We start from the raw sequence: 10,786 nt of genomic DNA, 5'->3' as shown, positions 1-10,786 counted from the left end.
GCGATAGACTTCAGTTTACTAAACAATCGAGTACATCGTTTATGCTGCGATAGACAGTGTTTCATCTCCCACTTATATGATCGTTTACTCGATCGCATACCTCCTCTCTCCCTCAAGCCAAAATCATACAGAGCCCACAACTTCTGGATTCTCACACCGAAAATACCAAGGTAACACTTGTGGTAGTGTCCTTACTTTGTTCGAGAATCGAGTTGGACTTGATTGGGTTCAAGGATCATTCAAACGTTTGTGGCTATTCGTGTGTTGTTCGTTGCATTCGAGTGTTGTTGTGGACGCATTGAAGAATGGTTATTCAAAGGTACGCATACTCTATCCCTTGATTCCCTTATAGCATGATTTCTATATATGCATGACCTGTTAGTTTCTGTTTAAGACTGTAATTGTTTGTGTTTAATCGGATTGGAATTTGGAATCATCCACTTCCGCTACTCATGGAAATCCCCGTTTATGATTTTCTTCAATAAGCTTGTGCAAAAAGCAACATGCCATGATGGTTAGACATTGGATTTGCGTTAGTAGTATGGTTTTCCTTGTAAGATTGGCCATCTACTCTTCAACAACCCAAACACCCTCTCAATGACATTCCGTGCAGAAGAATGTTTCATGTTAAAGAATTCTCGTGGAATTGTTGGTGCATTACTTCCTCCATGCCACTCTGAAATATGATATCTTTTACCTCTATATGGCACCAAGAAACCCTCCGTATTTGTGTATCCGACGTCACATAGATAATAATACCATGTTCAACATTCAATCGTTTTAAACCTTATCTTAGTAATGATGAGTAGGAAGAGATAGTATGAGTAACTAGTTACCCTTCGGAACCTTCAGTCCGTTAGGTCATGATATTGCATTTCTGAGAACTCGAGAATTAGTTGTGGATCCTTCCCACCCCGATAAAAAAAATACAAAGTCGTCGTTTGTACTACAAACACCGAGTACATTTGTTGCAATTTCACCCTTCATCGTCCTATACCTTGGGCGATCAGTGGCATTGACATTTACCTTGATGTACGTACCATCTAATGCATCCAAACAATTTTGTGATAAAAAAAAAAAATGGAATATTCATGTACGTACATATACCTAACTAAAATATCATACCGAACTAACATTGGTTTTGTTGAATTGTACCTCAAACTATTTCCATCTCTAATCCATACATGAGTTTATGGTTGGCACAAGTTTTTTTAACAAAGCTTCATGTAATCGTAACATTGCTAATAAAATGTAGTTGTAATGCCTAGAAATTGTCTCACTAGACCATACAAGTTCTCTTCCAACATTTCGGTTCTTAACATCATGAGCTAAGATGTGTAAGAACATTTCACTAATCATTACATAACTCCCATTTAGAAAATATTTGTTTTGTCAATTCATCTCTCCACTGGATCCATTCATTTGAACTTTTATTGTAATTGATCTCATTGCCCTCAGTTGTAGAGGTGGCCATTCAAACCGCAAAAATCAAACCGTTTCTAAAAACCAAACCGAATTGAATCGAAAGCTCAATGAAATCGAAAAATGCGGTTCGGTCTGGTTTGAATAAATTTTGAAACCGAATTAATTCGGTTTGATTCTGTTTCAATTTCGAAAACCGAATTTGAAACCGAATCAAACCATTTTAACTAATATATATATATATATATATATAAAAGTATAACCAAATTTAAAACGAATCGTTTTTAATTTAAAGAACAAAATCGAACCGAAACCGTTAACATAGATTTTTTAAAAAAAATCAAAATCGAATTTAAAACCGAATCAAACCATTTCCACCCTTACCTAGTTGGAACAAAGTTGGAGTCAACCTCATATAAATTCTCGTCCAATTCACAATTAGTCATCTAACTATTGATAAGATTGTGCAAAAGGCAACATGCCATGATGGTTAGACATTGAATTTGCATTGGGTGGTATGGTTTTCCTCGTAAAATTGACCATCTACCTTTCAATAACCCAAACACCCTCTCAGTGAAATTCCATGTAGAAGAATGTTTCATGTTAAAGAATTCTCGTGGAATTGTTGGTGCATTACCTTCTCCATGCCACTCTGAAAGAAGATATCTTCTGCCTCTATATGGCACCAAGAAATCCTCCGCATTTGGGTACCCGACATCACATAGATAATAATACCCTGTTCAACATCCAACCGTTTTAAATCTTATCCTAGTAATGATGAGTAGGAAGAGATTGTATGAGTAACTAGTTACCCTTCGGAACCTTTAGTCCGTTAGGTCGTGATATTACATTTCTAAGAACTCGAGAATCAGTTGTGGATCCTTTCCACTCCAATAAGACGAATACAAAGTCATCGTTTGTATCATAAAGACGAAGTACATTTGTTGCAATTTCACTCTTCCTCGTCCTATATCTTAGGCGATCAGTGGTATTGACATTTACCTTGATGTACATACCATCTAATGCACCAAACAATTCTGTGATAAAACAAAGTATGGAATATTGATGTATGTACGTATACCTAACTAAAATATCACACTGAACTAAAATTGGTTTTGTTGAACTGTACCTCAAACCATTTCCATCTCTGATATGTACATGAGTTTGTGGTTGACACAGGTTTTTTCAACAACACTTCGTGTAATCGTAACATTGCCAATAAAATGGAGTTGAATGCCTAGAAAATGTCTCACTAGACCGTATAAATTCTCTTCCAACAATTTGGTTCTTAACATCATAAGCTAAGATGTGTAAGAACATGGCAACTATCTCCCCTACATCTACAACTTCAATTCCGACTAATCCGCCAACAATCTTAAGTAAATTACATAGAATGGTAAAACATGTTCTATCCATTCTTGTACTTTGACGACAACATAAATTAGACTCATGAATTAGTTGAAAGTATGCTAATTGTCTAATACGATGTCTACTATCGTGTGATTGGTTTCTATCCTCTTATGGTCATTCAATAACAACTCCAGTGTTAAAAGTAACCGATGTTAGGAGGTTGTGAATATTGGGGTTGATGCTCTAAATCTTGTGGGTCTAGTAGTTTATAAATGTAATGTACAAATAGTTTATTTATTTAATAAAATCTGAGGTATTTTATTTGACATTTAGTAGCATTAACCCACAAAACCAAAAAACTACATCCAAGGTTATCTTCTGTAGCTTAAACATGTATGTAGAGACATACAAGTGGATTATGTTTAAGTGATAACCCAAATGGTTTGTAGTAGATGGATAAGGCTAGATACCTTATCCTGGTAACACTACGAATACGGTCCGTTTTGTAGATGTTACAATTTTTGTAAAGTTCTACAAATAATCTGATCATGGTCACTCATGTAAAGACATGTGAGTGGAGATTTTCTATACAAAAGGTTTGTATAAGACCGGACCACGAAATGGTTAGTCTCATTATACAAAGTCGTTAATAATTGAGACTTACGTTTCACCAAGATGACCGTAGGTGACATGACCTGAATCCTGAGTGAGTTGTGAACTTCTGCCTATGAAGGCGGTCCTTTGATTTGCATGGATGAGAGTGGCTAGATCGCTGACTCAATATGCCTACCATTTTAAGGATTCATCTGATTGGAGAGTTGGGAACACAACTACACAAAATAGAATTCACTATTTCCCTAATGTCGAGGTAAGTAGATGAATTACTCCTTTAAAGACTGATTCTGGGACTTGAACAATGTGGTGACATATCCTCTCTTCGCCCAAGAGGGGTTTGGTCATAGTTGAACTATGACTTATTATTCATTAGAGGGATTAGTAGTACTTAAGAAGTTAGATGTAACTATAGGGGTGAAATGATAATTTTGGCATAACTATACTTACGAGCAATTTGTGAATGATCATTGTACTGTTGATTGGTTATATCCAATATACATAGAAATATATTTTGTAGTGCGAATAGTGTAGCTGTTGATTTTTAGTGGAGTGACCGACAATTAATGGATGTTGAGTAATTTAATTAAAGGAGTTTAATTAATTATTCAAGTACCATTGAAACTTCAATCTACTGGTCTATAAGGTCCCCTTTGTAGCTCAACTGGGATTATTGAGAATTAATTTCGGATTAATTTGAATTGTTCAAATTAATTGAGAGAATTGATTATATATGATATAATTAATTTAAATTAATTATATATGATATAATTAATATAATGTATTTGATACATTATAATATAAAGTTTATTTGAGAGGAAATAAATGTTTGAATATGATTCAAATATTAATTATTTGAATAAGATTCATATAATTAAATTTAATATAAATTTGGTTTATATCAAATACCATGAATTATTAAGGGAATTCAAACTATAGGTTATATTATATTTGATATAATGTAGACTATAGGTTATATGTTATATTAGATATAACATATAGTATAATACATATGTTATATATTAAGTTGGTTAATATATAATTATATATAATAATAATAATAATTAATTAATTAATTAAAATTGGTTTTAATTTATTTTTATTTTTAAAATTTTTGAAATTTAAATGGAGGGAGTTATGTAACTCTCTCCCCCTTATTTCTCTCTAATGTTATGTAGGAGGTTATAGAGTGTCTATGATCGATGGAAACAGAAGAACTCTCTGAAAAATCTCTTTTCATAGTAATCCTCTCACAAAATCATTAAAGCCTACAACTCCTGAATTATCACCCTACACCAAAGGAGAATACAGAAGGTTCTGGTGTTTCGTTCCTCAGTTCTTGGTCTGAGAGTTCGTGACAGTTTGTGATCGACTCTTCGAGGAGGATTATCGTGAAGAATTGGTTCTTCAAGAGTAAGTATATTTCTAACCTTAATTCCTCCTTTAGATGCATGCTATAAAATTCTATAGAATGTATAACCGTGTTTCTCTGTAATTTTCATAATTTGAGTCTATATTTTAATTCTATGAGATTTGAGAATTGGGACCAATCCCCGCTTCCACCATGGACCTCACATTCCTTCAGTGAATACTGTTAGCATGCCAAATAGTTCCTCATTATATAGTTTGGGATTTGGATTTTTCTTGAAATGTAATCTATAGGTACATAAAAATTACATCATGTTTATAATTATACTTTAATAAATTGTATATGGACTTGTATAGTTTGGGATTTAGATTTTTTCTTGATATTTTCTGTTCACTTTTTTTAATAAATTGGATGATCAAAGAAATGTGCTTCACAATTATTTGTTTTAAGTTTGGAGTTTTATTTTCTATTCCCTATAAATGATGTACATAACAAAAAAAAAAAATGTGTGTCCATAGATAAAATCCATCAATAAAAACTAAATTTTCTATTTTATTATTGAAATAAATCTACAAAAATTTATATATTTTGCTCCTTGTTTTTTAAACGGTTTTCCCTTTACAGCCATAAAATGAGGAAGAAACTTCAGGCTACAATGACTCTGGTAATCTATTTTTGTTACTAATTTTAAATTTTTGTTATACAAGTGAACATATGGTAATGTGTTTTTGTTAATAACTCTGAATTTTTTATATAAAATTGTTATTTTTTAAAATTATTGTATTAATTTTAAACCAGTCTAATAATTGGCTTCAATGTGATTATTGAGACGAAAATATGAATGAGTATCATGATATTGATAACATGGTGTAAGTATGAACAAAAAACAGAAAGAAAAAAACATAAGTAAAAATGTGTGTCTACGTGATGTACTTGTGAACGAAAAAATAGAAAAAAAAAAAAAAAAAAAAAAGTAATATGTGTGTCCACGGATAAATCCATCATTACAAATATATTTTCTACTTTATCATAGAAACATATCTATAGGAATATATTCTCGCACATTAACGAATCTCAAGCCACTGAAGTTGTATGCTAGTTGTCCACCCTGACAAGAGCACACAAAAGTAAATATTAGTAGCTATAAAAACACAAATAAAAATGAAAATTCTGCAACCATCCTTCAAAATATTTACATAAACCAAAAGGGAGAAAGAAAGTTTAACCTTACCAAGAGAAAGTAGGCAGACAAGATGGACACGATTGTTCTAACAAGTTCAATCGTAAAACAAGGTATAAGGGAAAACATTAGTTATACGAAACTAAAAATAATATAGGGAGGAATGAAGACACGTGATAACACAATAATGGAAGAAGAGGAAAATGACGTACCAAATGCATTTAGTAAGTAAATGGAATGGGGATGTCCTTAAAGTTGAAGGGAAGTGATACCCATATATAAAGAACACGATTGATGTCAAATAAAGGCAAAGGGAACCATTTGAGAGCAAACAAATAAAGTTAATGATTTTGAAATAAACCTACCCAATAAAGAATACCTAACAACTAATGCCAATCATCCTAAAAATAGGGGATATGACAATCTAATCAACTAAATAAATAGTACCAAAGTACTATTATCAATCAATGTACAATAAAAAAAAAGCCTAAAAAATAGGGTAATAACCAACCAATGTGAATTTATTTTAAAAAGACCAATGAATGGGGAATAGGGTCCAGAGATATGAATTTCATTAATTGAAATTCAAATTTCAGAATATATCATGAATAACGTTAAATCAGAAAACAACAACGTAAGTACAAAAATTAGTAATGTGAAATCAGAAACCAAAAGATGTCATTTCCCTCAAGGCAATGTATAATGAAGCAAATGAATTGAAAATTAGATATCAACAATGGAGATACAAATACCAACAATGTACATACAGACCAAAACATGCACAAAAGTTCATAGAGACCTGTAATGGACATACGTAGACCAATAAGTCAATGATTTTGAAATAAACCTACCAAATAAAGAGTACCTAACAACTAACGTCATTACTATATGATAAATCATCCTAATAACAAGGGATATGTCAATCCAATCAACCTAATAAACAGAACCAAAGTATTATTACCAATCAATGTACAATAAAGAAAACATACCCAAAAAATAGAGGATTGACCAACCAATGTGAATCTATTTAAAAAAGAACTAATGAATGGGAATAGGGTCCAACCTCATAGATATGAAATTCATTCATTGAAATTTAAAATTAAGAATATATCGTGAATAATGGTATATTAGAAAATAACAGAGGCCACCAATGGAGATACAAGTACCAACAATATGCATTAGAAACCAAAAGATTCACAAAAATTTGTGGTAATGTGAAATAAAGCACGTGAACTGAAACTCAGAGACCTACAATGGACATACATAGACCACTAATGTGCATTAGAAATCAAACAAGAACATAGACCACAAACAATAACATAAGTTTAAAAAAATTGACATTACTGTACCTAGATGACATGTAGCTTCATTCCTTCAAACAACAAGAGAAGAAAGACACCATAATGTTTATATATGAAAAAGAGGAAGAAACCCCCAACCATTACCATTGGTTTGAATCAGTATTAACAGCCTAAGTGAAATAATTCAAGTATATAATAACTCCCCAACCAGATAGTATTAAAAATATCGATCAACAATGTAGAATAATGAAAATGCAGCCTAATTTAAAAATTTTGCCTTAGTTGGATAAAACTAATTAGTAGCAAGATTAGGGCATGAACTTCAATTGAAGAAAAACAAAGATTCAAAGAAATTACAAACACTATAGAATCCAAGCAATAAATAATCAGAGAATGCAAAACAGAACATGCAAGAATGTTCAGACTAATGCTTACAAAAAAAAAAAAATTACATAATCCTTGTCATCAGCTGGGAAAGGAAGAGAAAAAAATCTTTTACCTCTTCCCACTATCAAACTCCGGTTCACATCCTTCAACCCTTACCAAACTCCAAAGGAGAACTTCCATCCCCCACCATGCAAAATCAAACGAAGCGGTAAAGGGGATCCTTCGTTTTGAGCGGCAAGGAAGGGAAGCATTTGGATCGACAAGGACAAAGAGGAAGTTAGACGAAACAAGTTCAAATCTAGGGAAAAAAAGTGCATTTTGAGTATCAAACAAACAAAGATCTATAGATTCGTGAAGGGCTATACGAAATAAAGTTAGGGTTTCATCAAACTGGCCCAAAATCAAACTCTTGAGGAAAAAAGAAGAGGAGGAAACCCCGATGAAGATGATATCAAAGTCCTTGAAAAACCCTACCAAAAGAGAGAGAGCGTTATATCAAAGTCCTCTAAAATGCTCTACCAAAAGAGAGAGACGAAAGAAAGATACCAAGAATCGACAGAGATGAAAGGGACGAAAGGAACGACAAACCTAATCTAAGATGTGGAATCAACGGAGATGGAGGAGACAAGGAAGCTATGAGGACTGGAACCGATGAATAAGATAGGCTGAAGGAGACAAGAAAGCTTTGAGTAGTAGATCGATGAATGAGAGAGGCGAAAGAGAGTGATGAGAGAGAGGCGATTGAGAAATTAAGGGGTAGGGAAAAGAAATCATTGTAGTGTGTGATGGGGTGGGAAATAGTGAATATTATTTACTAATTAGGATTATAGTATTTGGACCTCCAACTAAAAATAGTTGGAGCCCCCAAACATAGGGTGGACTATAGCCCACTCACCGTAAGTCCAATCTAGGGCCTAAACAACCCCTTAAAGACTAAAAATGTACTTTTTGAAAATTCAAGTACCATACGTTTCTACTCTTAAAATTTTGAGGACTAAAAAATTATATTTTGAATATATATAGACTAAATGCACATGCTCTTAAAAACTCATGGACTAAAAATGTAATTTTTTCCTAAATTAAATTAAAGACAAATTACAAAAATCACCCCTAAAATTATCATAATTGCAATCTCACCCTTAAACTTCAAATTGTAAGGATCAAAACCTCCAATTTTTATGTTGGCGAAATTTTGGGTTGTTTTTAAATATAACAAAATGACCAAAATATTTACATGATATAGCAAAATTTCACTGCCTATCTATGATAAATCGTGATAGACTATTAGATAGACAGACCTTCCCCCATTAAAGACTAAGGTCCATTAATAAGCAAGGTTGTTAAAAAAAAGGAATTTCAATATGAAAGACCTTAAAATAGGAGCCATATTAAATTAATGTCTTGAACATTCCATTTTTTTTTTTTAATAAAAAAGGCCTATTGGATTTTGTTTTTCCACTAATATCAGTGGTATTTACAATTTAGGTCTTAGTCTCACACACAAATATATATATATATATATATATATATATACAACTGTGATTCTCTCTCCTTCATGCAAGCCTTCATCCCCATCAATGTTTCTTTTTTTAAAAAAGAAAAATCATTGATTCCTCCACTTCCCCTTTCTCCCTCTTCCCTATCTTTTCTCCTTCCTCCTCCATCTTTTTTCTCCTTCCGGTGATTTCACACCCCTCTGTTGCTGTCGTTTGTCCGTCGGATTTGGCCGACCGCTACTGTCGTCGTTCACCAGTCCACCGTTCGATGCCACCATTCGACCGGCTGTTGCCATCGCCATTCGTCTGTTGGATTCAATCGTCGACTTCCGCACACCACTGATCGCTAGTCGCCGAGGCAAGCCGCTAGTTATTTTCTCATTTATTCTCTCTCCCATTCGTAGTTTGCTCCATTCATTCGTGTCATGCACCAAGATCCAGTCACCTAGATGGATCAGTGGCAACCATGGCTGAAGAAGAATAAGAGATGAAGATGGAGGATTATGTGACCATGGTTGAAGAAGAATAAGATATGAAGATGGGTGATTATATGACCATGGCTGAAGAAGAATAAGAGATGTTGATGGGGGATTATGTGTTATAAACCCCCATATGAAGATGGAGAGATGAAGATGGACTTTATTCATGTCGTATATATAGATCTGTCGCTCCAAGACCAAGGAGAACTTTTTTTTTAAACCCTAAATATATATATTATAACCCCCAATGGAATATGCATTCCCTTATTTGATATATGTGAATTATATATTGTGTATATACTGTAATTTATTTGATATATATTGTGATTTATGTTGAATATTGAGTCAATATGTGATTTGTATACTGTAAGATAACTTATAAAGAAATTCGAATAAACAATATGTATTCTTAATTTTGTACATTGTAATATCTACTAATCTTAATTTTGTATATGTTCCAAGGTATATTGACAATTTTCAATGTATATTGATAATATTTCAAGGTATTTGTAAGAATATAAAAATTAATTGAGTTTTTGTTTTTTAATTTAAATTTTATGTATTGTGATATATACAAATTTTGATGTGTTGGGATTTTTGATTACTTAAATGGATATTTATACTGTAAATGAAATTTATGATATATACTGCGACCTATGTCGAACATTAAGTCAGTATTATTTATATATCATGGTATATTTCATATATTAGATTATACGATGATTTATGTCAAGTATTGAATCAATCTCTGATTTATATACCATGGTATATTTCATATATTGGTTAGAATATTTTCAAATACCTAACAAAAATGTTTTGATGTATATTTTAAATAACCATGAATTCGCAGAAAAAGAACAATACACGAAACCAATGAAATATAGAAAATAAACTTATATTAAATGCATTTTCTCTCTCCATTTGAAAATATGGAAAAAAAAATCTTATTAAATGTATATTTTCTCTCCATAATAAATCTACTTTCTCTATTATTAAGAAAGTTTCGAAAATAGGTAAATATATATATAAATTGAAAAGAAAAATAATAAAAGAAGATAAATTTGTCCAAAAATAATCCTAAAATGTCTTTATCGAAATTTAAATTTAAAAATATTTTTGAAATACGTAAAGATGTTGTTTTATGTAAAAATTCATAAAAGAAATGATTTTATTTGTGAGGCTCAGTGTTA

Source organism: Benincasa hispida, chromosome 5 (genome assembly GCF_027475165.1).
Source record: "Benincasa hispida cultivar pf3 chromosome 5, pf3_genome.v1.1, whole genome shotgun sequence".
NCBI lineage: Eukaryota > Viridiplantae > Streptophyta > Magnoliopsida > Cucurbitales > Cucurbitaceae > Benincasa > Benincasa hispida.
This window is presented reverse-complemented; position numbering follows the sequence as displayed.